General features: G+C 51.3%; 54 non-coding genes across 54 annotated transcripts; all 54 read left to right on the forward strand.

Annotated features, from left to right (window-relative positions):
- The first annotated feature begins 55 nt into the window (after positions 1-55).
- On the forward strand, positions 56-170 carry LOC134308203 (U5 spliceosomal RNA). Its single transcript, XR_010010479.1, has one exon. It is a non-coding gene; the product is annotated as a U5 spliceosomal RNA (small nuclear RNA).
- Positions 171-287: 117 nt separating this feature from the next.
- Positions 288-478, forward strand: LOC134308469 (U2 spliceosomal RNA). The gene has a single exon (XR_010010733.1). It is a non-coding gene; the product is annotated as a U2 spliceosomal RNA (small nuclear RNA).
- Positions 479-859: 381 nt separating this feature from the next.
- LOC134308204 (U5 spliceosomal RNA) lies at positions 860-974 on the forward strand. Its single transcript, XR_010010480.1, has one exon. It is a non-coding gene; the product is annotated as a U5 spliceosomal RNA (small nuclear RNA).
- Positions 975-1,091: 117 nt separating this feature from the next.
- LOC134308472 (U2 spliceosomal RNA) lies at positions 1,092-1,282 on the forward strand. Its single transcript, XR_010010735.1, has one exon. It is a non-coding gene; the product is annotated as a U2 spliceosomal RNA (small nuclear RNA).
- A 382-nt stretch (positions 1,283-1,664) lies between these two features.
- Positions 1,665-1,779, forward strand: LOC134308206 (U5 spliceosomal RNA). The gene has a single exon (XR_010010481.1). It is a non-coding gene; the product is annotated as a U5 spliceosomal RNA (small nuclear RNA).
- Positions 1,780-1,896: 117 nt separating this feature from the next.
- Positions 1,897-2,087, forward strand: LOC134308473 (U2 spliceosomal RNA). Its single transcript, XR_010010736.1, has one exon. It is a non-coding gene; the product is annotated as a U2 spliceosomal RNA (small nuclear RNA).
- A 381-nt stretch (positions 2,088-2,468) lies between these two features.
- On the forward strand, positions 2,469-2,583 carry LOC134308207 (U5 spliceosomal RNA). The gene has a single exon (XR_010010482.1). It is a non-coding gene; the product is annotated as a U5 spliceosomal RNA (small nuclear RNA).
- A 117-nt stretch (positions 2,584-2,700) lies between these two features.
- On the forward strand, positions 2,701-2,891 carry LOC134308474 (U2 spliceosomal RNA). Its single transcript, XR_010010737.1, has one exon. It is a non-coding gene; the product is annotated as a U2 spliceosomal RNA (small nuclear RNA).
- A 381-nt stretch (positions 2,892-3,272) lies between these two features.
- Positions 3,273-3,387, forward strand: LOC134308209 (U5 spliceosomal RNA). The gene has a single exon (XR_010010484.1). It is a non-coding gene; the product is annotated as a U5 spliceosomal RNA (small nuclear RNA).
- Positions 3,388-3,504: 117 nt separating this feature from the next.
- LOC134308381 (U2 spliceosomal RNA) lies at positions 3,505-3,695 on the forward strand. Its single transcript, XR_010010648.1, has one exon. It is a non-coding gene; the product is annotated as a U2 spliceosomal RNA (small nuclear RNA).
- A 379-nt stretch (positions 3,696-4,074) lies between these two features.
- Positions 4,075-4,189, forward strand: LOC134308210 (U5 spliceosomal RNA). Its single transcript, XR_010010485.1, has one exon. It is a non-coding gene; the product is annotated as a U5 spliceosomal RNA (small nuclear RNA).
- Positions 4,190-4,306: 117 nt separating this feature from the next.
- LOC134308475 (U2 spliceosomal RNA) lies at positions 4,307-4,497 on the forward strand. The gene has a single exon (XR_010010738.1). It is a non-coding gene; the product is annotated as a U2 spliceosomal RNA (small nuclear RNA).
- Positions 4,498-4,876: 379 nt separating this feature from the next.
- LOC134308211 (U5 spliceosomal RNA) lies at positions 4,877-4,991 on the forward strand. Its single transcript, XR_010010486.1, has one exon. It is a non-coding gene; the product is annotated as a U5 spliceosomal RNA (small nuclear RNA).
- Positions 4,992-5,108: 117 nt separating this feature from the next.
- On the forward strand, positions 5,109-5,299 carry LOC134308382 (U2 spliceosomal RNA). The gene has a single exon (XR_010010649.1). It is a non-coding gene; the product is annotated as a U2 spliceosomal RNA (small nuclear RNA).
- A 379-nt stretch (positions 5,300-5,678) lies between these two features.
- Positions 5,679-5,793, forward strand: LOC134308212 (U5 spliceosomal RNA). The gene has a single exon (XR_010010487.1). It is a non-coding gene; the product is annotated as a U5 spliceosomal RNA (small nuclear RNA).
- A 117-nt stretch (positions 5,794-5,910) lies between these two features.
- LOC134308476 (U2 spliceosomal RNA) lies at positions 5,911-6,101 on the forward strand. Its single transcript, XR_010010739.1, has one exon. It is a non-coding gene; the product is annotated as a U2 spliceosomal RNA (small nuclear RNA).
- A 379-nt stretch (positions 6,102-6,480) lies between these two features.
- Positions 6,481-6,595, forward strand: LOC134308213 (U5 spliceosomal RNA). The gene has a single exon (XR_010010488.1). It is a non-coding gene; the product is annotated as a U5 spliceosomal RNA (small nuclear RNA).
- Positions 6,596-6,712: 117 nt separating this feature from the next.
- LOC134308383 (U2 spliceosomal RNA) lies at positions 6,713-6,903 on the forward strand. Its single transcript, XR_010010650.1, has one exon. It is a non-coding gene; the product is annotated as a U2 spliceosomal RNA (small nuclear RNA).
- A 379-nt stretch (positions 6,904-7,282) lies between these two features.
- LOC134308215 (U5 spliceosomal RNA) lies at positions 7,283-7,397 on the forward strand. The gene has a single exon (XR_010010490.1). It is a non-coding gene; the product is annotated as a U5 spliceosomal RNA (small nuclear RNA).
- Positions 7,398-7,514: 117 nt separating this feature from the next.
- LOC134308478 (U2 spliceosomal RNA) lies at positions 7,515-7,705 on the forward strand. Its single transcript, XR_010010741.1, has one exon. It is a non-coding gene; the product is annotated as a U2 spliceosomal RNA (small nuclear RNA).
- Positions 7,706-8,087: 382 nt separating this feature from the next.
- LOC134308216 (U5 spliceosomal RNA) lies at positions 8,088-8,202 on the forward strand. Its single transcript, XR_010010491.1, has one exon. It is a non-coding gene; the product is annotated as a U5 spliceosomal RNA (small nuclear RNA).
- A 117-nt stretch (positions 8,203-8,319) lies between these two features.
- On the forward strand, positions 8,320-8,510 carry LOC134308384 (U2 spliceosomal RNA). The gene has a single exon (XR_010010651.1). It is a non-coding gene; the product is annotated as a U2 spliceosomal RNA (small nuclear RNA).
- A 379-nt stretch (positions 8,511-8,889) lies between these two features.
- Positions 8,890-9,004, forward strand: LOC134308217 (U5 spliceosomal RNA). Its single transcript, XR_010010492.1, has one exon. It is a non-coding gene; the product is annotated as a U5 spliceosomal RNA (small nuclear RNA).
- Positions 9,005-9,121: 117 nt separating this feature from the next.
- Positions 9,122-9,312, forward strand: LOC134308479 (U2 spliceosomal RNA). Its single transcript, XR_010010742.1, has one exon. It is a non-coding gene; the product is annotated as a U2 spliceosomal RNA (small nuclear RNA).
- A 381-nt stretch (positions 9,313-9,693) lies between these two features.
- Positions 9,694-9,808, forward strand: LOC134308218 (U5 spliceosomal RNA). Its single transcript, XR_010010493.1, has one exon. It is a non-coding gene; the product is annotated as a U5 spliceosomal RNA (small nuclear RNA).
- Positions 9,809-9,925: 117 nt separating this feature from the next.
- Positions 9,926-10,116, forward strand: LOC134308480 (U2 spliceosomal RNA). Its single transcript, XR_010010743.1, has one exon. It is a non-coding gene; the product is annotated as a U2 spliceosomal RNA (small nuclear RNA).
- A 379-nt stretch (positions 10,117-10,495) lies between these two features.
- Positions 10,496-10,610, forward strand: LOC134308219 (U5 spliceosomal RNA). Its single transcript, XR_010010494.1, has one exon. It is a non-coding gene; the product is annotated as a U5 spliceosomal RNA (small nuclear RNA).
- Positions 10,611-10,727: 117 nt separating this feature from the next.
- Positions 10,728-10,918, forward strand: LOC134308385 (U2 spliceosomal RNA). Its single transcript, XR_010010652.1, has one exon. It is a non-coding gene; the product is annotated as a U2 spliceosomal RNA (small nuclear RNA).
- Positions 10,919-11,297: 379 nt separating this feature from the next.
- LOC134308220 (U5 spliceosomal RNA) lies at positions 11,298-11,412 on the forward strand. Its single transcript, XR_010010495.1, has one exon. It is a non-coding gene; the product is annotated as a U5 spliceosomal RNA (small nuclear RNA).
- A 117-nt stretch (positions 11,413-11,529) lies between these two features.
- Positions 11,530-11,720, forward strand: LOC134308481 (U2 spliceosomal RNA). The gene has a single exon (XR_010010744.1). It is a non-coding gene; the product is annotated as a U2 spliceosomal RNA (small nuclear RNA).
- Positions 11,721-12,102: 382 nt separating this feature from the next.
- On the forward strand, positions 12,103-12,217 carry LOC134308222 (U5 spliceosomal RNA). Its single transcript, XR_010010496.1, has one exon. It is a non-coding gene; the product is annotated as a U5 spliceosomal RNA (small nuclear RNA).
- Positions 12,218-12,334: 117 nt separating this feature from the next.
- On the forward strand, positions 12,335-12,525 carry LOC134308386 (U2 spliceosomal RNA). Its single transcript, XR_010010653.1, has one exon. It is a non-coding gene; the product is annotated as a U2 spliceosomal RNA (small nuclear RNA).
- Positions 12,526-12,904: 379 nt separating this feature from the next.
- On the forward strand, positions 12,905-13,019 carry LOC134308223 (U5 spliceosomal RNA). Its single transcript, XR_010010497.1, has one exon. It is a non-coding gene; the product is annotated as a U5 spliceosomal RNA (small nuclear RNA).
- A 117-nt stretch (positions 13,020-13,136) lies between these two features.
- Positions 13,137-13,327, forward strand: LOC134308482 (U2 spliceosomal RNA). Its single transcript, XR_010010745.1, has one exon. It is a non-coding gene; the product is annotated as a U2 spliceosomal RNA (small nuclear RNA).
- Positions 13,328-13,708: 381 nt separating this feature from the next.
- Positions 13,709-13,823, forward strand: LOC134308224 (U5 spliceosomal RNA). Its single transcript, XR_010010498.1, has one exon. It is a non-coding gene; the product is annotated as a U5 spliceosomal RNA (small nuclear RNA).
- A 117-nt stretch (positions 13,824-13,940) lies between these two features.
- On the forward strand, positions 13,941-14,131 carry LOC134308484 (U2 spliceosomal RNA). The gene has a single exon (XR_010010747.1). It is a non-coding gene; the product is annotated as a U2 spliceosomal RNA (small nuclear RNA).
- Positions 14,132-14,512: 381 nt separating this feature from the next.
- LOC134308225 (U5 spliceosomal RNA) lies at positions 14,513-14,627 on the forward strand. Its single transcript, XR_010010499.1, has one exon. It is a non-coding gene; the product is annotated as a U5 spliceosomal RNA (small nuclear RNA).
- Positions 14,628-14,744: 117 nt separating this feature from the next.
- On the forward strand, positions 14,745-14,935 carry LOC134308485 (U2 spliceosomal RNA). Its single transcript, XR_010010748.1, has one exon. It is a non-coding gene; the product is annotated as a U2 spliceosomal RNA (small nuclear RNA).
- A 381-nt stretch (positions 14,936-15,316) lies between these two features.
- On the forward strand, positions 15,317-15,431 carry LOC134308227 (U5 spliceosomal RNA). The gene has a single exon (XR_010010501.1). It is a non-coding gene; the product is annotated as a U5 spliceosomal RNA (small nuclear RNA).
- A 117-nt stretch (positions 15,432-15,548) lies between these two features.
- On the forward strand, positions 15,549-15,739 carry LOC134308387 (U2 spliceosomal RNA). Its single transcript, XR_010010654.1, has one exon. It is a non-coding gene; the product is annotated as a U2 spliceosomal RNA (small nuclear RNA).
- Positions 15,740-16,118: 379 nt separating this feature from the next.
- Positions 16,119-16,233, forward strand: LOC134308228 (U5 spliceosomal RNA). Its single transcript, XR_010010502.1, has one exon. It is a non-coding gene; the product is annotated as a U5 spliceosomal RNA (small nuclear RNA).
- Positions 16,234-16,350: 117 nt separating this feature from the next.
- LOC134308486 (U2 spliceosomal RNA) lies at positions 16,351-16,541 on the forward strand. Its single transcript, XR_010010749.1, has one exon. It is a non-coding gene; the product is annotated as a U2 spliceosomal RNA (small nuclear RNA).
- Positions 16,542-16,922: 381 nt separating this feature from the next.
- Positions 16,923-17,037, forward strand: LOC134308229 (U5 spliceosomal RNA). The gene has a single exon (XR_010010503.1). It is a non-coding gene; the product is annotated as a U5 spliceosomal RNA (small nuclear RNA).
- A 117-nt stretch (positions 17,038-17,154) lies between these two features.
- Positions 17,155-17,345, forward strand: LOC134308487 (U2 spliceosomal RNA). Its single transcript, XR_010010750.1, has one exon. It is a non-coding gene; the product is annotated as a U2 spliceosomal RNA (small nuclear RNA).
- Positions 17,346-17,726: 381 nt separating this feature from the next.
- On the forward strand, positions 17,727-17,841 carry LOC134308230 (U5 spliceosomal RNA). Its single transcript, XR_010010504.1, has one exon. It is a non-coding gene; the product is annotated as a U5 spliceosomal RNA (small nuclear RNA).
- A 117-nt stretch (positions 17,842-17,958) lies between these two features.
- On the forward strand, positions 17,959-18,149 carry LOC134308389 (U2 spliceosomal RNA). The gene has a single exon (XR_010010656.1). It is a non-coding gene; the product is annotated as a U2 spliceosomal RNA (small nuclear RNA).
- A 379-nt stretch (positions 18,150-18,528) lies between these two features.
- Positions 18,529-18,643, forward strand: LOC134308231 (U5 spliceosomal RNA). The gene has a single exon (XR_010010505.1). It is a non-coding gene; the product is annotated as a U5 spliceosomal RNA (small nuclear RNA).
- A 117-nt stretch (positions 18,644-18,760) lies between these two features.
- LOC134308488 (U2 spliceosomal RNA) lies at positions 18,761-18,951 on the forward strand. Its single transcript, XR_010010751.1, has one exon. It is a non-coding gene; the product is annotated as a U2 spliceosomal RNA (small nuclear RNA).
- A 381-nt stretch (positions 18,952-19,332) lies between these two features.
- LOC134308232 (U5 spliceosomal RNA) lies at positions 19,333-19,447 on the forward strand. Its single transcript, XR_010010506.1, has one exon. It is a non-coding gene; the product is annotated as a U5 spliceosomal RNA (small nuclear RNA).
- Positions 19,448-19,564: 117 nt separating this feature from the next.
- LOC134308489 (U2 spliceosomal RNA) lies at positions 19,565-19,755 on the forward strand. The gene has a single exon (XR_010010752.1). It is a non-coding gene; the product is annotated as a U2 spliceosomal RNA (small nuclear RNA).
- Positions 19,756-20,136: 381 nt separating this feature from the next.
- On the forward strand, positions 20,137-20,251 carry LOC134308233 (U5 spliceosomal RNA). The gene has a single exon (XR_010010507.1). It is a non-coding gene; the product is annotated as a U5 spliceosomal RNA (small nuclear RNA).
- Positions 20,252-20,368: 117 nt separating this feature from the next.
- On the forward strand, positions 20,369-20,559 carry LOC134308390 (U2 spliceosomal RNA). Its single transcript, XR_010010657.1, has one exon. It is a non-coding gene; the product is annotated as a U2 spliceosomal RNA (small nuclear RNA).
- A 379-nt stretch (positions 20,560-20,938) lies between these two features.
- LOC134308234 (U5 spliceosomal RNA) lies at positions 20,939-21,053 on the forward strand. The gene has a single exon (XR_010010508.1). It is a non-coding gene; the product is annotated as a U5 spliceosomal RNA (small nuclear RNA).
- A 117-nt stretch (positions 21,054-21,170) lies between these two features.
- LOC134308490 (U2 spliceosomal RNA) lies at positions 21,171-21,361 on the forward strand. The gene has a single exon (XR_010010753.1). It is a non-coding gene; the product is annotated as a U2 spliceosomal RNA (small nuclear RNA).
- Positions 21,362-21,680: the final 319 nt, after the last annotated feature.

Consider the following 21,680-nt stretch of genomic DNA (forward strand, 5'->3'; position numbering starts at 1 on the left):
GCCCTCTTCCTTGAGCGGCCGGTGGCCTACGGAGGCCTGGGCGACCGGCGAGCAGGGCTGGAGTTTCTCTTCATTCACGTACAAATCTTTCGCCTTTTACTAAAGATTTCCGTGGAGAGGAACGTTGACAAGTTCAACTTATTTTTTGAAGGCTTTGTCTTTGCAAAGCTGCTCTTTTGCTGGTGGAATGACAGAAGGTGTGTGGGCGTGAAGGCGGCCGGTCAGCGCCGTCCACTAGTCCGGATCCTCAAAAGGTAGGGCCCGTGGCCCGGCGCCTATTTCAGGTTATCGCTTCTCGGCCTTTTGGCTAAGATCAAGTGTAGTATCTGTTCTTATCAGTTTAATATCTGATACGTCCTCTACCCGAGGACCATATATTAAATGGATTTTTAGGCCTGGGAGTCGGAAGAGGGGCTTGCTCCGTCCACTCCACGCATCGACCAGGTATTGCATTGCCTCCTGTCACGGTGCACCCTCATAAACGGTCAAACGAAAGAGTAATTGACGAATGCTGGTGACTGGCCCCTGCTGGAAAGCTGTTGGGATTAGGGGTACGGCGCCTTAGACCTTTGCCTAGCCTAGGCCCGGGGTTTCCTCGGTCCTTTTGCGCTAGGGAGTCCCGCTTTTCCCGCTTTTTCATTTTCCCTCCATTTTACTTAAAAAAAAAAAAAAAAAAAAAAAAAAAAGGCGAAAGACTTAATTTTCCCCCACCCTGTGTTTCTCCAGGCAAAGGCTGTGCTGCCTCGTCACCCACCCGACGACCCAAGGGCGCTTTTGCTGCAGGTTTTCGTCGCTCTACCTCGAGCCCTCTTCCTTGAGCGGCCGGTGGCCTACGGAGGCCTGGGCGACCGGCGAGCAGGGCTGGAGTTTCTCTTCATTCACGTACAAATCTTTCGCCTTTTACTAAAGATTTCCGTGGAGAGGAACGTTGACAAGTTCAACTTATTTTTTGAAGGCTTTGTCTTTGCAAAGCTGCTCTTTTGCTGGTGGAATGACAGAAGGTGTGTGGGCGTGAAGGCGGCCGGTCAGCGCCGTCCACTAGTCCGGATCCTCAAAAGGTAGGGCCCGTGGCCCGGCGCCTATTTCAGGTTATCGCTTCTCGGCCTTTTGGCTAAGATCAAGTGTAGTATCTGTTCTTATCAGTTTAATATCTGATACGTCCTCTACCCGAGGACCATATATTAAATGGATTTTTAGGCCTGGGAGTCGGAAGAGGGGCTTGCTCCGTCCACTCCACGCATCGACCAGGTATTGCATTGCCTCCTGTCACGGTGCACCCTCATAAACGGTCAAACGAAAGAGTAATTGACGAATGCTGGTGACTGGCCCCTGCTGGAAAGCTGTTGGGATTAGGGGTACGGCGCCTTAGACCTTTGCCTAGCCTAGGCCCGGGGTTTCCTCGGTCCTTTTGCGCTAGGGAGTCCCGCTTTTCCCGCTTTTTCATTTTCCCTCCATTTTACTTAAAAAAAAAAAAAAAAAAAAAAAAAAAAAGGCGAAAGACTTAATTTTCCCCCACCCTGTGTTTCTCCAGGCAAAGGCTGTGCTGCCTCGTCACCCACCCGACGACCCAAGGGCGCTTTTGCTGCAGGTTTTCGTCGCTCTACCTCGAGCCCTCTTCCTTGAGCGGCCGGTGGCCTACGGAGGCCTGGGCGACCGGCGAGCAGGGCTGGAGTTTCTCTTCATTCACGTACAAATCTTTCGCCTTTTACTAAAGATTTCCGTGGAGAGGAACGTTGACAAGTTCAACTTATTTTTTGAAGGCTTTGTCTTTGCAAAGCTGCTCTTTTGCTGGTGGAATGACAGAAGGTGTGTGGGCGTGAAGGCGGCCGGTCAGCGCCGTCCACTAGTCCGGATCCTCAAAAGGTAGGGCCCGTGGCCCGGCGCCTATTTCAGGTTATCGCTTCTCGGCCTTTTGGCTAAGATCAAGTGTAGTATCTGTTCTTATCAGTTTAATATCTGATACGTCCTCTACCCGAGGACCATATATTAAATGGATTTTTAGGCCTGGGAGTCGGAAGAGGGGCTTGCTCCGTCCACTCCACGCATCGACCAGGTATTGCATTGCCTCCTGTCACGGTGCACCCTCATAAACGGTCAAACGAAAGAGTAATTGACGAATGCTGGTGACTGGCCCCTGCTGGAAAGCTGTTGGGATTAGGGGTACGGCGCCTTAGACCTTTGCCTAGCCTAGGCCCGGGGTTTCCTCGGTCCTTTTGCGCTAGGGAGTCCCGCTTTTCCCGCTTTTTCATTTTCCCTCCATTTTACTTAAAAAAAAAAAAAAAAAAAAAAAAAAAAGGCGAAAGACTTAATTTTCCCCCACCCTGTGTTTCTCCAGGCAAAGGCTGTGCTGCCTCGTCACCCACCCGACGACCCAAGGGCGCTTTTGCTGCAGGTTTTCGTCGCTCTACCTCGAGCCCTCTTCCTTGAGCGGCCGGTGGCCTACGGAGGCCTGGGCGACCGGCGAGCAGGGCTGGAGTTTCTCTTCATTCACGTACAAATCTTTCGCCTTTTACTAAAGATTTCCGTGGAGAGGAACGTTGACAAGTTCAACTTATTTTTTGAAGGCTTTGTCTTTGCAAAGCTGCTCTTTTGCTGGTGGAATGACAGAAGGTGTGTGGGCGTGAAGGCGGCGGGTCAGCGCCGTCCACTAGTCCGGATCCTCAAAAGGTAGGGCCAGTGGCCCGGCGCCTATTTCAGGTTATCGCTTCTCGGCCTTTTGGCTAAGATCAAGTGTAGTATCTGTTCTTATCAGTTTAATATCTGATACGTCCTCTACCCGAGGACCATATATTAAATGGATTTTTAGGCCTGGGAGTCGGAAGAGGGGCTTGCTCCGTCCACTCCACGCATCGACCAGGTATTGCATTGCCTCCTGTCACGGTGCACCCTCATAAACGGTCAAACGAAAGAGTAATTGACGAATGCTGGTGACTGGCCCCTGCTGGAAAGCTGTTGGGATTAGGGGTACGGCGCCTTAGACCTTTGCCTAGCCTAGGCCCGGGGTTTCCTCGGTCCTTTTGCGCTAGGGAGTCCCGCTTTTCCCGCTTTTTCATTTTCCCTCCATTTTACTTAAAAAAAAAAAAAAAAAAAAAAAAAAAAGGCGAAAGACTTAATTTTCCCCCACCCTGTGTTTCTCCAGGCAAAGGCTGTGCTGCCTCGTCACCCACCCGACGACCCAAGGGCGCTTTTGCTGCAGGTTTTCGTCGCTCTACCTCGAGCCCTCTTCCTTGAGCGGCCGGTGGCCTACGGAGGCCTGGGCGACCGGCGAGCAGGGCTGGAGTTTCTCTTCATTCACGTACAAATCTTTCGCCTTTTACTAAAGATTTCCGTGGAGAGGAACGTTGACAAGTTCAACTTATTTTTTGAAGGCTTTGTCTTTGCAAAGCTGCTCTTTTGCTGGTGGAATGACAGAAGGTGTGTGGGCGTGAAGGCGGCCGGTCAGCGCCGTCCACTAGTCCGGATCCTCAAAAGGTAGGGCCCGTGGCCCGGCGCCTATTTCAGGTTATCGCTTCTCGGCCTTTTGGCTAAGATCAAGTGTAGTATCTGTTCTTATCAGTTTAATATCTGATACGTCCTCTACCCGAGGACCATATATTAAATGGATTTTTAGGCCTGGGAGTCGGAAGAGGGGCTTGCTCAGTCCACTCCACGCATCGACCAGGTATTGCATTGCCTCCTGGCACGGTGCACCCTCATAAACGGTCAAACGAAAGAGTAATTGACGAATGCTGGTGACTGGCCCCTGCTGGAAAGCTGTTGGGATTAGGGGTACGGCGCCTTAGACCTTTGCCTAGCCTAGGCCCGGGGTTTCCTCGGTCCTTTTGCGCTAGGGAGTCCCGCTTTTCCCGCTTTTTCATTTTCCCTCCATTTTACTTAAAAAAAAAAAAAAAAAAAAAAAAAAGGCGAAAGACTTAATTTTCCCCCACCCTGTGTTTCTCCAGGCAAAGGCTGTGCTGCCTCGTCACCCACCCGACGACCCAAGGGCGCTTTTGCTGCAGGTTTTCGTCGCTCTACCTCGAGCCCTCTTCCTTGAGCGGCCGGTGGCCTACGGAGGCCTGGGCGACCGGCGAGCAGGGCTGGAGTTTCTCTTCATTCACGTACAAATCTTTCGCCTTTTACTAAAGATTTCCGTGGAGAGGAACGTTGACAAGTTCAACTTATTTTTTGAAGGCTTTGTCTTTGCAAAGCTGCTCTTTTGCTGGTGGAATGACAGAAGGTGTGTGGGCGTGAAGGCGGCCGGTCAGCGCCGTCCACTAGTCCGGATCCTCAAAAGGTAGGGCCAGTGGCCCGGCGCCTATTTCAGGTTATCGCTTCTCGGCCTTTTGGCTAAGATCAAGTGTAGTATCTGTTCTTATCAGTTTAATATCTGATACGTCCTCTACCCGAGGACCATATATTAAATGGATTTTTAGGCCTGGGAGTCGGAAGAGGGGCTTGCTCCGTCCACTCCACGCATCGACCAGGTATTGCATTGCCTCCTGTCACGGTGCACCCTCATAAACGGTCAAACGAAAGAGTAATTGACGAATGCTGGTGACTGGCCCCTGCTGGAAAGCTGTTGGGATTAGGGGTACGGCGCCTTAGACCTTTGCCTAGCCTAGGCCCGGGGTTTCCTCGGTCCTTTTGCGCTAGGGAGTCCCGCTTTTCCCGCTTTTTCATTTTCCCTACATTTTACTTAAAAAAAAAAAAAAAAAAAAAAAAAAGGCGAAAGACTTAATTTTCCCCCACCCTGTGTTTCTCCAGGCAAAGGCTGTGCTGCCTCGTCACCCACCCGACGACCCAAGGGCGCTTTTGCTGCAGGTTTTCGTCGCTCTACCTCGAGCCCTCTTCCTTGAGCGGCCGGTGGCCTACGGAGGCCTGGGCGACCGGCGAGCAGGGCTGGAGTTTCTCTTCATTCACGTACAAATCTTTCGCCTTTTACTAAAGATTTCCGTGGAGAGGAACGTTGACAAGTTCAACTTATTTTTTGAAGGCTTTGTCTTTGCAAAGCTGCTCTTTTGCTGGTGGAATGACAGAAGGTGTGTGGGCGTGAAGGCGGCCGGTCAGCGCCGTCCACTAGTCCGGATCCTCAAAAGGTAGGGCCCGTGGCCTGGCGCCTATTTCAGGTTATCGCTTCTCGGCCTTTTGGCTAAGATCAAGTGTAGTATCTGTTCTTATCAGTTTAATATCTGATACGTCCTCTACCCGAGGACCATATATTAAATGGATTTTTAGGCCTGGGAGTCGGAAGAGGGGCTTGCTCAGTCCACTCCACGCATCGACCAGGTATTGCATTGCCTCCTGGCACGGTGCACCCTCATAAACGGTCAAACGAAAGAGTAATTGACGAATGCTGGTGACTGGCCCCTGCTGGAAAGCTGTTGGGATTAGGGGTACGGCGCCTTAGACCTTTGCCTAGCCTAGGCCCGGGGTTTCCTCGGTCCTTTTGCGCTAGGGAGTCCCGCTTTTCCCGCTTTTTCATTTTCCCTCCATTTTACTTAAAAAAAAAAAAAAAAAAAAAAAAAAGGCGAAAGACTTAATTTTCCCCCACCCTGTGTTTCTCCAGGCAAAGGCTGTGCTGCCTCGTCACCCACCCGACGACCCAAGGGCGCTTTTGCTGCAGGTTTTCGTCGCTCTACCTCGAGCCCTCTTCCTTGAGCGGCCGGTGGCCTACGGAGGCCTGGGCGACCGGCGAGCAGGGCTGGAGTTTCTCTTCATTCACGTACAAATCTTTCGCCTTTTACTAAAGATTTCCGTGGAGAGGAACGTTGACAAGTTCAACTTATTTTTTGAAGGCTTTGTCTTTGCAAAGCTGCTCTTTTGCTGGTGGAATGACAGAAGGTGTGTGGGCGTGAAGGCGGCCGGTCAGCGCCGTCCACTAGTCCGGATCCTCAAAAGGTAGGGCCAGTGGCCCGGCGCCTATTTCAGGTTATCGCTTCTCGGCCTTTTGGCTAAGATCAAGTGTAGTATCTGTTCTTATCAGTTTAATATCTGATACGTCCTCTACCCGAGGACCATATATTAAATGGATTTTTAGGCCTGGGAGTCGGAAGAGGGGCTTGCTCCGTCCACTCCACGCATCGACCAGGTATTGCATTGCCTCCTGTCACGGTGCACCCTCATAAACGGTCAAACGAAAGAGTAATTGACGAATGCTGGTGACTGGCCCCTGCTGGAAAGCTGTTGGGATTAGGGGTACGGCGCCTTAGACCTTTGCCTAGCCTAGGCCCGGGGTTTCCTCGGTCCTTTTGCGCTAGGGAGTCCCGCTTTTCCCGCTTTTTCATTTTCCCTACATTTTACTTAAAAAAAAAAAAAAAAAAAAAAAAAAGGCGAAAGACTTAATTTTCCCCCACCCTGTGTTTCTCCAGGCAAAGGCTGTGCTGCCTCGTCACCCACCCGACGACCCAAGGGCGCTTTTGCTGCAGGTTTTCGTCGCTCTACCTCGAGCCCTCTTCCTTGAGCGGCCGGTGGCCTACGGAGGCCTGGGCGACCGGCGAGCAGGGCTGGAGTTTCTCTTCATTCACGTACAAATCTTTCGCCTTTTACTAAAGATTTCCGTGGAGAGGAACGTTGACAAGTTCAACTTATTTTTTGAAGGCTTTGTCTTTGCAAAGCTGCTCTTTTGCTGGTGGAATGACAGAAGGTGTGTGGGCGTGAAGGCGGCCGGTCAGCGCCGTCCACTAGTCCGGATCCTCAAAAGGTAGGGCCCGTGGCCCGGCGCCTATTTCAGGTTATCGCTTCTCGGCCTTTTGGCTAAGATCAAGTGTAGTATCTGTTCTTATCAGTTTAATATCTGATACGTCCTCTACCCGAGGACCATATATTAAATGGATTTTTAGGCCTGGGAGTCGGAAGAGGGGCTTGCTCAGTCCACTCCACGCATCGACCAGGTATTGCATTGCCTCCTGGCACGGTGCACCCTCATAAACGGTCAAACGAAAGAGTAATTGACGAATGCTGGTGACTGGCCCCTGCTGGAAAGCTGTTGGGATTAGGGGTACGGCGCCTTAGACCTTTGCCTAGCCTAGGCCCGGGGTTTCCTCGGTCCTTTTGCGCTAGGGAGTCCCGCTTTTCCCGCTTTTTCATTTTCCCTCCATTTTACTTAAAAAAAAAAAAAAAAAAAAAAAAAAGGCGAAAGACTTAATTTTCCCCCACCCTGTGTTTCTCCAGGCAAAGGCTGTGCTGCCTCGTCACCCACCCGACGACCCAAGGGCGCTTTTGCTGCAGGTTTTCGTCGCTCTACCTCGAGCCCTCTTCCTTGAGCGGCCGGTGGCCTACGGAGGCCTGGGCGACCGGCGAGCAGGGCTGGAGTTTCTCTTCATTCACGTACAAATCTTTCGCCTTTTACTAAAGATTTCCGTGGAGAGGAACGTTGACAAGTTCAACTTATTTTTTGAAGGCTTTGTCTTTGCAAAGCTGCTCTTTTGCTGGTGGAATGACAGAAGGTGTGTGGGCGTGAAGGCGGCCGGTCAGCGCCGTCCACTAGTCCGGATCCTCAAAAGGTAGGGCCAGTGGCCCGGCGCCTATTTCAGGTTATCGCTTCTCGGCCTTTTGGCTAAGATCAAGTGTAGTATCTGTTCTTATCAGTTTAATATCTGATACGTCCTCTACCCGAGGACCATATATTAAATGGATTTTTAGGCCTGGGAGTCGGAAGAGGGGCTTGCTCCGTCCACTCCACGCATCGACCAGGTATTGCATTGCCTCCTGTCACGGTGCACCCTCATAAACGGTCAAACGAAAGAGTAATTGACGAATGCTGGTGACTGGCCCCTGCTGGAAAGCTGTTGGGATTAGGGGTACGGCGCCTTAGACCTTTGCCTAGCCTAGGCCCGGGGTTTCCTCGGTCCTTTTGCGCTAGGGAGTCCCGCTTTTCCCGCTTTTTCATTTTCCCTCCATTTTACTTAAAAAAAAAAAAAAAAAAAAAAAAAAAAAGGCGAAAGACTTAATTTTCCCCCACCCTGTGTTTCTCCAGGCAAAGGCTGTGCTGCCTCGTCACCCACCCGACGACCCAAGGGCGCTTTTGCTGCAGGTTTTCGTCGCTCTACCTCGAGCCCTCTTCCTTGAGCGGCCGGTGGCCTACGGAGGCCTGGGCGACCGGCGAGCAGGGCTGGAGTTTCTCTTCATTCACGTACAAATCTTTCGCCTTTTACTAAAGATTTCCGTGGAGAGGAACGTTGACAAGTTCAACTTATTTTTTGAAGGCTTTGTCTTTGCAAAGCTGCTCTTTTGCTGGTGGAATGACAGAAGGTGTGTGGGCGTGAAGGCGGCCGGTCAGCGCCGTCCACTAGTCCGGATCCTCAAAAGGTAGGGCCCGTGGCCCGGCGCCTATTTCAGGTTATCGCTTCTCGGCCTTTTGGCTAAGATCAAGTGTAGTATCTGTTCTTATCAGTTTAATATCTGATACGTCCTCTACCCGAGGACCATATATTAAATGGATTTTTAGGCCTGGGAGTCGGAAGAGGGGCTTGCTCAGTCCACTCCACGCATCGACCAGGTATTGCATTGCCTCCTGGCACGGTGCACCCTCATAAACGGTCAAACGAAAGAGTAATTGACGAATGCTGGTGACTGGCCCCTGCTGGAAAGCTGTTGGGATTAGGGGTACGGCGCCTTAGACCTTTGCCTAGCCTAGGCCCGGGGTTTCCTCGGTCCTTTTGCGCTAGGGAGTCCCGCTTTTCCCGCTTTTTCATTTTCCCTCCATTTTACTTAAAAAAAAAAAAAAAAAAAAAAAAAAGGCGAAAGACTTAATTTTCCCCCACCCTGTGTTTCTCCAGGCAAAGGCTGTGCTGCCTCGTCACCCACCCGACGACCCAAGGGCGCTTTTGCTGCAGGTTTTCGTCGCTCTACCTCGAGCCCTCTTCCTTGAGCGGCCGGTGGCCTACGGAGGCCTGGGCGACCGGCGAGCAGGGCTGGAGTTTCTCTTCATTCACGTACAAATCTTTCGCCTTTTACTAAAGATTTCCGTGGAGAGGAACGTTGACAAGTTCAACTTATTTTTTGAAGGCTTTGTCTTTGCAAAGCTGCTCTTTTGCTGGTGGAATGACAGAAGGTGTGTGGGCGTGAAGGCGGCCGGTCAGCGCCGTCCACTAGTCCGGATCCTCAAAAGGTAGGGCCAGTGGCCCGGCGCCTATTTCAGGTTATCGCTTCTCGGCCTTTTGGCTAAGATCAAGTGTAGTATCTGTTCTTATCAGTTTAATATCTGATACGTCCTCTACCCGAGGACCATATATTAAATGGATTTTTAGGCCTGGGAGTCGGAAGAGGGGCTTGCTCCGTCCACTCCACGCATCGACCAGGTATTGCATTGCCTCCTGTCACGGTGCACCCTCATAAACGGTCAAACGAAAGAGTAATTGACGAATGCTGGTGACTGGCCCCTGCTGGAAAGCTGTTGGGATTAGGGGTACGGCGCCTTAGACCTTTGCCTAGCCTAGGCCCGGGGTTTCCTCGGTCCTTTTGCGCTAGGGAGTCCCGCTTTTCCCGCTTTTTCATTTTCCCTCCATTTTACTTAAAAAAAAAAAAAAAAAAAAAAAAAAAAGGCGAAAGACTTAATTTTCCCCCACCCTGTGTTTCTCCAGGCAAAGGCTGTGCTGCCTCGTCACCCACCCGACGACCCAAGGGCGCTTTTGCTGCAGGTTTTCGTCGCTCTACCTCGAGCCCTCTTCCTTGAGCGGCCGGTGGCCTACGGAGGCCTGGGCGACCGGCGAGCAGGGCTGGAGTTTCTCTTCATTCACGTACAAATCTTTCGCCTTTTACTAAAGATTTCCGTGGAGAGGAACGTTGACAAGTTCAACTTATTTTTTGAAGGCTTTGTCTTTGCAAAGCTGCTCTTTTGCTGGTGGAATGACAGAAGGTGTGTGGGCGTGAAGGCGGCCGGTCAGCGCCGTCCACTAGTCCGGATCCTCAAAAGGTAGGGCCAGTGGCCCGGCGCCTATTTCAGGTTATCGCTTCTCGGCCTTTTGGCTAAGATCAAGTGTAGTATCTGTTCTTATCAGTTTAATATCTGATACGTCCTCTACCCGAGGACCATATATTAAATGGATTTTTAGGCCTGGGAGTCGGAAGAGGGGCTTGCTCCGTCCACTCCACGCATCGACCAGGTATTGCATTGCCTCCTGTCACGGTGCACCCTCATAAACGGTCAAACGAAAGAGTAATTGACGAATGCTGGTGACTGGCCCCTGCTGGAAAGCTGTTGGGATTAGGGGTACGGCGCCTTAGACCTTTGCCTAGCCTAGGCCCGGGGTTTCCTCGGTCCTTTTGCGCTAGGGAGTCCCGCTTTTCCCGCTTTTTCATTTTCCCTACATTTTACTTAAAAAAAAAAAAAAAAAAAAAAAAAAGGCGAAAGACTTAATTTTCCCCCACCCTGTGTTTCTCCAGGCAAAGGCTGTGCTGCCTCGTCACCCACCCGACGACCCAAGGGCGCTTTTGCTGCAGGTTTTCGTCGCTCTACCTCGAGCCCTCTTCCTTGAGCGGCCGGTGGCCTACGGAGGCCTGGGCGACCGGCGAGCAGGGCTGGAGTTTCTCTTCATTCACGTACAAATCTTTCGCCTTTTACTAAAGATTTCCGTGGAGAGGAACGTTGACAAGTTCAACTTATTTTTTGAAGGCTTTGTCTTTGCAAAGCTGCTCTTTTGCTGGTGGAATGACAGAAGGTGTGTGGGCGTGAAGGCGGCCGGTCAGCGCCGTCCACTAGTCCGGATCCTCAAAAGGTAGGGCCCGTGGCCCGGCGCCTATTTCAGGTTATCGCTTCTCGGCCTTTTGGCTAAGATCAAGTGTAGTATCTGTTCTTATCAGTTTAATATCTGATACGTCCTCTACCCGAGGACCATATATTAAATGGATTTTTAGGCCTGGGAGTCGGAAGAGGGGCTTGCTCAGTCCACTCCACGCATCGACCAGGTATTGCATTGCCTCCTGGCACGGTGCACCCTCATAAACGGTCAAACGAAAGAGTAATTGACGAATGCTGGTGACTGGCCCCTGCTGGAAAGCTGTTGGGATTAGGGGTACGGCGCCTTAGACCTTTGCCTAGCCTAGGCCCGGGGTTTCCTCGGTCCTTTTGCGCTAGGGAGTCCCGCTTTTCCCGCTTTTTCATTTTCCCTCCATTTTACTTAAAAAAAAAAAAAAAAAAAAAAAAAAGGCGAAAGACTTAATTTTCCCCCACCCTGTGTTTCTCCAGGCAAAGGCTGTGCTGCCTCGTCACCCACCCGACGACCCAAGGGCGCTTTTGCTGCAGGTTTTCGTCGCTCTACCTCGAGCCCTCTTCCTTGAGCGGCCGGTGGCCTACGGAGGCCTGGGCGACCGGCGAGCAGGGCTGGAGTTTCTCTTCATTCACGTACAAATCTTTCGCCTTTTACTAAAGATTTCCGTGGAGAGGAACGTTGACAAGTTCAACTTATTTTTTGAAGGCTTTGTCTTTGCAAAGCTGCTCTTTTGCTGGTGGAATGACAGAAGGTGTGTGGGCGTGAAGGCGGCCGGTCAGCGCCGTCCACTAGTCCGGATCCTCAAAAGGTAGGGCCAGTGGCCCGGCGCCTATTTCAGGTTATCGCTTCTCGGCCTTTTGGCTAAGATCAAGTGTAGTATCTGTTCTTATCAGTTTAATATCTGATACGTCCTCTACCCGAGGACCATATATTAAATGGATTTTTAGGCCTGGGAGTCGGAAGAGGGGCTTGCTCCGTCCACTCCACGCATCGACCAGGTATTGCATTGCCTCCTGTCACGGTGCACCCTCATAAACGGTCAAACGAAAGAGTAATTGACGAATGCTGGTGACTGGCCCCTGCTGGAAAGCTGTTGGGATTAGGGGTACGGCGCCTTAGACCTTTGCCTAGCCTAGGCCCGGGGTTTCCTCGGTCCTTTTGCGCTAGGGAGTCCCGCTTTTCCCGCTTTTTCATTTTCCCTCCATTTTACTTAAAAAAAAAAAAAAAAAAAAAAAAAAAAAGGCGAAAGACTTAATTTTCCCCCACCCTGTGTTTCTCCAGGCAAAGGCTGTGCTGCCTCGTCACCCACCCGACGACCCAAGGGCGCTTTTGCTGCAGGTTTTCGTCGCTCTACCTCGAGCCCTCTTCCTTGAGCGGCCGGTGGCCTACGGAGGCCTGGGCGACCGGCGAGCAGGGCTGGAGTTTCTCTTCATTCACGTACAAATCTTTCGCCTTTTACTAAAGATTTCCGTGGAGAGGAACGTTGACAAGTTCAACTTATTTTTTGAAGGCTTTGTCTTTGCAAAGCTGCTCTTTTGCTGGTGGAATGACAGAAGGTGTGTGGGCGTGAAGGCGGCCGGTCAGCGCCGTCCACTAGTCCGGATCCTCAAAAGGTAGGGCCCGTGGCCCGGCGCCTATTTCAGGTTATCGCTTCTCGGCCTTTTGGCTAAGATCAAGTGTAGTATCTGTTCTTATCAGTTTAATATCTGATACGTCCTCTACCCGAGGACCATATATTAAATGGATTTTTAGGCCTGGGAGTCGGAAGAGGGGCTTGCTCAGTCCACTCCACGCATCGACCAGGTATTGCATTGCCTCCTGGCACGGTGCACCCTCATAAACGGTCAAACGAAAGAGTAATTGACGAATGCTGGTGACTGGCCCCTGCTGGAAAGCTGTTGGGATTAGGGGTACGGCGCCTTAGACCTTTGCCTAGCCTAGGCCCGGGGTTTCCTCGGTCCTTTTGCGCTAGGGAGTCCCGCTTTTCCCGCTTTTTCATTTTCCCTCCATTTTACTTAAAAAAAAAAAAAAAAAAAAAAAAAAGGCGAAAGACTTAATTTTCCCCCACCCTGTGTTTCTCCAGGCAAAGGCTGTGCTGCCTCGTCACCCACCCGACGACCCAAGGGCGCTTTTGCTGCAGGTTTTCGTCGCTCTACCTCGAGCCCTCTTCCTTGAGCGGCCGGTGGCCTACGGAGGCCTGGGCGACCGGCGAGCAGGGCTGGAGTTTCTCTTCATTCACGTACAAATCTTTCGCCTTTTACTAAAGATTTCCGTGGAGAGGAACGTTGACAAGTTCAACTTATTTTTTGAAGGCTTTGTCTTTGCAAAGCTGCTCTTTTGCTGGTGGAATGACAGAAGGTGTGTGGGCGTGAAGGCGGCCGGTCAGCGCCGTCCACTAGTCCGGATCCTCAAAAGGTAGGGCCAGTGGCCCGGCGCCTATTTCAGGTTATCGCTTCTCGGCCTTTTGGCTAAGATCAAGTGTAGTATCTGTTCTTATCAGTTTAATATCTGATACGTCCTCTACCCGAGGACCATATATTAAATGGATTTTTAGGCCTGGGAGTCGGAAGAGGGGCTTGCTCCGTCCACTCCACGCATCGACCAGGTATTGCATTGCCTCCTGTCACGGTGCACCCTCATAAACGGTCAAACGAAAGAGTAATTGACGAATGCTGGTGACTGGCCCCTGCTGGAAAGCTGTTGGGATTAGGGGTACGGCGCCTTAGACCTTTGCCTAGCCTAGGCCCGGGGTTTCCTCGGTCCTTTTGCGCTAGGGAGTCCCGCTTTTCCCGCTTTTTCATTTTCCCTCCATTTTACTTAAAAAAAAAAAAAAAAAAAAAAAAAAAAGGCGAAAGACTTAATTTTCCCCCACCCTGTGTTTCTCCAGGCAAAGGCTGTGCTGCCTCGTCACCCACCCGACGACCCAAGGGCGCTTTTGCTGCAGGTTTTCGTCGCTCTACCTCGAGCCCTCTTCCTTGAGCGGCCGGTGGCCTACGGAGGCCTGGGCGACCGGCGAGCAGGGCTGGAGTTTCTCTTCATTCACGTACAAATCTTTCGCCTTTTACTAAAGATTTCCGTGGAGAGGAACGTTGACAAGTTCAACTTATTTTTTGAAGGCTTTGTCTTTGCAAAGCTGCTCTTTTGCTGGTGGAATGACAGAAGGTGTGTGGGCGTGAAGGCGGCCGGTCAGCGCCGTCCACTAGTCCGGATCCTCAAAAGGTAGGGCCAGTGGCCCGGCGCCTATTTCAGGTTATCGCTTCTCGGCCTTTTGGCTAAGATCAAGTGTAGTATCTGTTCTTATCAGTTTAATATCTGATACGTCCTCTACCCGAGGACCATATATTAAATGGATTTTTAGGCCTGGGAGTCGGAAGAGGGGCTTGCTCCGTCCACTCCACGCATCGACCAGGTATTGCATTGCCTCCTGTCACGGTGCACCCTCATAAACGGTCAAACGAAAGAGTAATTGACGAATGCTGGTGACTGGCCCCTGCTGGAAAGCTGTTGGGATTAGGGGTACGGCGCCTTAGACCTTTGCCTAGCCTAGGCCCGGGGTTTCCTCGGTCCTTTTGCGCTAGGGAGTCCCGCTTTTCCCGCTTTTTCATTTTCCCTCCATTTTACTTAAAAAAAAAAAAAAAAAAAAAAAAAAAAGGCGAAAGACTTAATTTTCCCCCACCCTGTGTTTCTCCAGGCAAAGGCTGTGCTGCCTCGTCACCCACCCGACGACCCAAGGGCGCTTTTGCTGCAGGTTTTCGTCGCTCTACCTCGAGCCCTCTTCCTTGAGCGGCCGGTGGCCTACGGAGGCCTGGGCGACCGGCGAGCAGGGCTGGAGTTTCTCTTCATTCACGTACAAATCTTTCGCCTTTTACTAAAGATTTCCGTGGAGAGGAACGTTGACAAGTTCAACTTATTTTTTGAAGGCTTTGTCTTTGCAAAGCTGCTCTTTTGCTGGTGGAATGACAGAAGGTGTGTGGGCGTGAAGGCGGCCGGTCAGCGCCGTCCACTAGTCCGGATCCTCAAAAGGTAGGGCCAGTGGCCCGGCGCCTATTTCAGGTTATCGCTTCTCGGCCTTTTGGCTAAGATCAAGTGTAGTATCTGTTCTTATCAGTTTAATATCTGATACGTCCTCTACCCGAGGACCATATATTAAATGGATTTTTAGGCCTGGGAGTCGGAAGAGGGGCTTGCTCCGTCCACTCCACGCATCGACCAGGTATTGCATTGCCTCCTGTCACGGTGCACCCTCATAAACGGTCAAACGAAAGAGTAATTGACGAATGCTGGTGACTGGCCCCTGCTGGAAAGCTGTTGGGATTAGGGGTACGGCGCCTTAGACCTTTGCCTAGCCTAGGCCCGGGGTTTCCTCGGTCCTTTTGCGCTAGGGAGTCCCGCTTTTCCCGCTTTTTCATTTTCCCTCCATTTTACTTAAAAAAAAAAAAAAAAAAAAAAAAAAAAGGCGAAAGACTTAATTTTCCCCCACCCTGTGTTTCTCCAGGCAAAGGCTGTGCTGCCTCGTCACCCACCCGACGACCCAAGGGCGCTTTTGCTGCAGGTTTTCGTCGCTCTACCTCGAGCCCTCTTCCTTGAGCGGCCGGTGGCCTACGGAGGCCTGGGCGACCGGCGAGCAGGGCTGGAGTTTCTCTTCATTCACGTACAAATCTTTCGCCTTTTACTAAAGATTTCCGTGGAGAGGAACGTTGACAAGTTCAACTTATTTTTTGAAGGCTTTGTCTTTGCAAAGCTGCTCTTTTGCTGGTGGAATGACAGAAGGTGTGTGGGCGTGAAGGCGGCCGGTCAGCGCCGTCCACTAGTCCGGATCCTCAAAAGGTAGGGCCCGTGGCCCGGCGCCTATTTCAGGTTATCGCTTCTCGGCCTTTTGGCTAAGATCAAGTGTAGTATCTGTTCTTATCAGTTTAATATCTGATACGTCCTCTACCCGAGGACCATATATTAAATGGATTTTTAGGCCTGGGAGTCGGAAGAGGGGCTTGCTCAGTCCACTCCACGCATCGACCAGGTATTGCATTGCCTCCTGGCACGGTGCACCCTCATAAACGGTCAAACGAAAGAGTAATTGACGAATGCTGGTGACTGGCCCCTGCTGGAAAGCTGTTGGGATTAGGGGTACGGCGCCTTAGACCTTTGCCTAGCCTAGGCCCGGGGTTTCCTCGGTCCTTTTGCGCTAGGGAGTCCCGCTTTTCCCGCTTTTTCATTTTCCCTCCATTTTACTTAAAAAAAAAAAAAAAAAAAAAAAAAAGGCGAAAGACTTAATTTTCCCCCACCCTGTGTTTCTCCAGGCAAAGGCTGTGCTGCCTCGTCACCCACCCGACGACCCAAGGGCGCTTTTGCTGCAGGTTTTCGTCGCTCTACCTCGAGCCCTCTTCCTTGAGCGGCCGGTGGCCTACGGAGGCCTGGGCGACCGGCGAGCAGGGCTGGAGTTTCTCTTCATTCACGTACAAATCTTTCGCCTTTTACTAAAGATTTCCGTGGAGAGGAACGTTGACAAGTTCAACTTATTTTTTGAAGGCTTTGTCTTTGCAAAGCTGCTCTTTTGCTGGTGGAATGACAGAAGGTGTGTGGGCGTGAAGGCGGCCGGTCAGCGCCGTCCACTAGTCCGGATCCTCAAAAGGTAGGGCCAGTGGCCCGGCGCCTATTTCAGGTTATCGCTTCTCGGCCTTTTGGCTAAGATCAAGTGTAGTATCTGTTCTTATCAGTTTAATATCTGATACGTCCTCTACCCGAGGACCATATATTAAATGGATTTTTAGGCCTGGGAGTCGGAAGAGGGGCTTGCTCCGTCCACTCCACGCATCGACCAGGTATTGCATTGCCTCCTGTCACGGTGCACCCTCATAAACGGTCAAACGAAAGAGTAATTGACGAATGCTGGTGACTGGCCCCTGCTGGAAAGCTGTTGGGATTAGGGGTACGGCGCCTTAGACCTTTGCCTAGCCTAGGCCCGGGGTTTCCTCGGTCCTTTTGCGCTAGGGAGTCCCGCTTTTCCCGCTTTTTCATTTTCCCTCCATTTTACTTAAAAAAAAAAAAAAAAAAAAAAAAAAAAGGCGAAAGACTTAATTTTCCCCCACCCTGTGTTTCTCCAGGCAAAGGCTGTGCTGCCTCGTCACCCACCCGACGACCCAAGGGCGCTTTTGCTGCAGGTTTTCGTCGCTCTACCTCGAGCCCTCTTCCTTGAGCGGCCGGTGGCCTACGGAGGCCTGGGCGACCGGCGAGCAGGGCTGGAGTTTCTCTTCATTCACGTACAAATCTTTCGCCTTTTACTAAAGATTTCCGTGGAGAGGAACGTTGACAAGTTCAACTTATTTTTTGAAGGCTTTGTCTTTGCAAAGCTGCTCTTTTGCTGGTGGAATGACAGAAGGTGTGTGGGCGTGAAGGCGGCCGGTCAGCGCCGTCCACTAGTCCGGATCCTCAAAAGGTAGGGCCAGTGGCCCGGCGCCTATTTCAGGTTATCGCTTCTCGGCCTTTTGGCTAAGATCAAGTGTAGTATCTGTTCTTATCAGTTTAATATCTGATACGTCCTCTACCCGAGGACCATATATTAAATGGATTTTTAGGCCTGGGAGTCGGAAGAGGGGCTTGCTCCGTCCACTCCACGCATCGACCAGGTATTGCATTGCCTCCTGTCACGGTGCACCCTCATAAACGGTCAAACGAAAGAGTAATTGACGAATGCTGGTGACTGGCCCCTGCTGGAAAGCTGTTGGGATTAGGGGTACGGCGCCTTAGACCTTTGCCTAGCCTAGGCCCGGGGTTTCCTCGGTCCTTTTGCGCTAGGGAGTCCCGCTTTTCCCGCTTTTTCATTTTCCCTCCATTTTACTTAAAAAAAAAAAAAAAAAAAAAAAAAAAAGGCGAAAGACTTAATTTTCCCCCACCCTGTGTTTCTCCAGGCAAAGGCTGTGCTGCCTCGTCACCCACCCGACGACCCAAGGGCGCTTTTGCTGCAGGTTTTCGTCGCTCTACCTCGAGCCCTCTTCCTTGAGCGGCCGGTGGCCTACGGAGGCCTGGGCGACCGGCGAGCAGGGCTGGAGTTTCTCTTCATTCACGTACAAATCTTTCGCCTTTTACTAAAGATTTCCGTGGAGAGGAACGTTGACAAGTTCAACTTATTTTTTGAAGGCTTTGTCTTTGCAAAGCTGCTCTTTTGCTGGTGGAATGACAGAAGGTGTGTGGGCGTGAAGGCGGCCGGTCAGCGCCGTCCACTAGTCCGGATCCTCAAAAGGTAGGGCCCGTGGCCCGGCGCCTATTTCAGGTTATCGCTTCTCGGCCTTTTGGCTAAGATCAAGTGTAGTATCTGTTCTTATCAGTTTAATATCTGATACGTCCTCTACCCGAGGACCATATATTAAATGGATTTTTAGGCCTGGGAGTCGGAAGAGGGGCTTGCTCAGTCCACTCCACGCATCGACCAGGTATTGCATTGCCTCCTGGCACGGTGCACCCTCATAAACGGTCAAACGAAAGAGTAATTGACGAATGCTGGTGACTGGCCCCTGCTGGAAAGCTGTTGGGATTAGGGGTACGGCGCCTTAGACCTTTGCCTAGCCTAGGCCCGGGGTTTCCTCGGTCCTTTTGCGCTAGGGAGTCCCGCTTTTCCCGCTTTTTCATTTTCCCTCCATTTTACTTAAAAAAAAAAAAAAAAAAAAAAAAAAGGCGAAAGACTTAATTTTCCCCCACCCTGTGTTTCTCCAGGCAAAGGCTGTGCTGCCTCGTCACCCACCCGACGACCCAAGGGCGCTTTTGCTGCAGGTTTTCGTCGCTCTACCTCGAGCCCTCTTCCTTGAGCGGCCGGTGGCCTACGGAGGCCTGGGCGACCGGCGAGCAGGGCTGGAGTTTCTCTTCATTCACGTACAAATCTTTCGCCTTTTACTAAAGATTTCCGTGGAGAGGAACGTTGACAAGTTCAACTTATTTTTTGAAGGCTTTGTCTTTGCAAAGCTGCTCTTTTGCTGGTGGAATGACAGAAGGTGTGTGGGCGTGAAGGCGGCCGGTCAGCGCCGTCCACTAGTCCGGATCCTCAAAAGGTAGGGCCAGTGGCCCGGCGCCTATTTCAGGTTATCGCTTCTCGGCCTTTTGGCTAAGATCAAGTGTAGTATCTGTTCTTATCAGTTTAATATCTGATACGTCCTCTACCCGAGGACCATATATTAAATGGATTTTTAGGCCTGGGAGTCGGAAGAGGGGCTTGCTCCGTCCACTCCACGCATCGACCAGGTATTGCATTGCCTCCTGTCACGGTGCACCCTCATAAACGGTCAAACGAAAGAGTAATTGACGAATGCTGGTGACTGGCCCCTGCTGGAAAGCTGTTGGGATTAGGGGTACGGCGCCTTAGACCTTTGCCTAGCCTAGGCCCGGGGTTTCCTCGGTCCTTTTGCGCTAGGGAGTCCCGCTTTTCCCGCTTTTTCATTTTCCCTCCATTTTACTTAAAAAAAAAAAAAAAAAAAAAAAAAAAAGTCGAAAGACTTAATTTTCCCCCACCCTGTGTTTCTCCAGGCAAAGGCTGTGCTGCCTCGTCACCCACCCGACGACCCAAGGGCGCTTTTGCTGCAGGTTTTCGTCGCTCTACCTCGAGCCCTCTTCCTTGAGCGGCCGGTGGCCTACGGAGGCCTGGGCGACCGGCGAGCAGGGCTGGAGTTTCTCTTCATTCACGTACAAATCTTTCGCCTTTTACTAAAGATTTCCGTGGAGAGGAACGTTGACAAGTTCAACTTATTTTTTGAAGGCTTTGTCTTTGCAAAGCTGCTCTTTTGCTGGTGGAATGACAGAAGGTGTGTGGGCGTGAAGGCGGCCGGTCAGCGCCGTCCACTAGTCCGGATCCTCAAAAGGTAGGGCCAGTGGCCCGGCGCCTATTTCAGGTTATCGCTTCTCGGCCTTTTGGCTAAGATCAAGTGTAGTATCTGTTCTTATCAGTTTAATATCTGATACGTCCTCTACCCGAGGACCATATATTAAATGGATTTTTAGGCCTGGGAGTCGGAAGAGGGGCTTGCTCCGTCCACTCCACGCATCGACCAGGTATTGCATTGCCTCCTGTCACGGTGCACCCTCATAAACGGTCAAACGAAAGAGTAATTGACGAATGCTGGTGACTGGCCCCTGCTGGAAAGCTGTTGGGATTAGGGGTACGGCGCCTTAGACCTTTGCCTAGCCTAGGCCCGGGGTTTCCTCGGTCCTTTTGCGCTAGGGAGTCCCGCTTTTCCCGCTTTTTCATTTTCCCTCCATTTTACTTAAAAAAAAAAAAAAAAAAAAAAAAAAAAGGCGAAAGACTTAATTTTCCCCCACCCTGTGTTTCTCCAGGCAAAGGCTGTGCTGCCTCGTCACCCACCCGACGACCCAAGGGCGCTTTTGCTGCAGGTTTTCGTCGCTCTACCTCGAGCCCTCTTCCTTGAGCGGCCGGTGGCCTACGGAGGCCTGGGCGACCGGCGAGCAGGGCTGGAGTTTCTCTTCATTCACGTACAAATCTTTCGCCTTTTACTAAAGATTTCCGTGGAGAGGAACGTTGACAAGTTCAACTTATTTTTTGAAGGCTTTGTCTTTGCAAAGCTGCTCTTTTGCTGGTGGAATGACAGAAGGTGTGTGGGCGTGAAGGCGGCCGGTCAGCGCCGTCCACTAGTCCGGATCCTCAAAAGGTAGGGCCCGTGGCCCGGCGCCTATTTCAGGTTATCGCTTCTCGGCCTTTTGGCTAAGATCAAGTGTAGTATCTGTTCTTATCAGTTTAATATCTGATACGTCCTCTACCCGAGGACCATATATTAAATGGATTTTTAGGCCTGGGAGTCGGAAGAGGGGCTTGCTCAGTCCACTCCACGCATCGACCAGGTATTGCATTGCCTCCTGGCACGGTGCACCCTCATAAACGGTCAAACGAAAGAGTAATTGACGAATGCTGGTGACTGGCCCCTGCTGGAAAGCTGTTGGGATTAGGGGTACGGCGCCTTAGACCTTTGCCTAGCCTAGGCCCGGGGTTTCCTCGGTCCTTTTGCGCTAGGGAGTCCCGCTTTTCCCGCTTTTTCATTTTCCCTCCATTTTACTTAAAAAAAAAAAAAAAAAAAAAAAAAAGGCGAAAGACTTAATTTTCCCCCACCCTGTGTTTCTCCAGGCAAAGGCTGTGCTGCCTCGTCACCCACCCGACGACCCAAGGGCGCTTTTGCTGCAGGTTTTCGTCGCTCTACCTCGAGCCCTCTTCCTTGAGCGGCCGGTGGCCTACGGAGGCCTGGGCGACCGGCGAGCAGGGCTGGAGTTTCTCTTCATTCACGTACAAATCTTTCGCCTTTTACTAAAGATTTCCGTGGAGAGGAACGTTGACAAGTTCAACTTATTTTTTGAAGGCTTTGTCTTTGCAAAGCTGCTCTTTTGCTGGTGGAATGACAGAAGGTGTGTGGGCGTGAAGGCGGCCGGTCAGCGCCGTCCACTAGTCCGGATCCTCAAAAGGTAGGGCCAGTGGCCCGGCGCCTATTTCAGGTTATCGCTTCTCGGCCTTTTGGCTAAGATCAAGTGTAGTATCTGTTCTTATCAGTTTAATATCTGATACGTCCTCTACCCGAGGACCATATATTAAATGGATTTTTAGGCCTGGGAGTCGGAAGAGGGGCTTGCTCCGTCCACTCCACGCATCGACCAGGTATTGCATTGCCTCCTGTCACGGTGCACCCTCATAAACGGTCAAACGAAAGAGTAATTGACGAATGCTGGTGACTGGCCCCTGCTGGAAAGCTGTTGGGATTAGGGGTACGGCGCCTTAGACCTTTGCCTAGCCTAGGCCCGGGGTTTCCTCGGTCCTTTTGCGCTAGGGAGTCCCGCTTTTCCCGCTTTTTCATTTTCCCTCCATTTTACTTAAAAAAAAAAAAAAAAAAAAAAAAAAAAGGCGAAAGACTTAATTTTCCCCCACCCTGTGTTTCTCCAGGCAAAGGCTGTGCTGCCTCGTCACCCACCCGACGACCCAAGGGCGCTTTTGCTGCAGGTTTTCGTCGCTCT

The sequence above is a fragment of the Trichomycterus rosablanca genome, unplaced genomic scaffold, assembly GCF_030014385.1.
Source record: "Trichomycterus rosablanca isolate fTriRos1 unplaced genomic scaffold, fTriRos1.hap1 scaffold_89, whole genome shotgun sequence".
Taxonomy (NCBI): domain Eukaryota; kingdom Metazoa; phylum Chordata; class Actinopteri; order Siluriformes; family Trichomycteridae; genus Trichomycterus; species Trichomycterus rosablanca.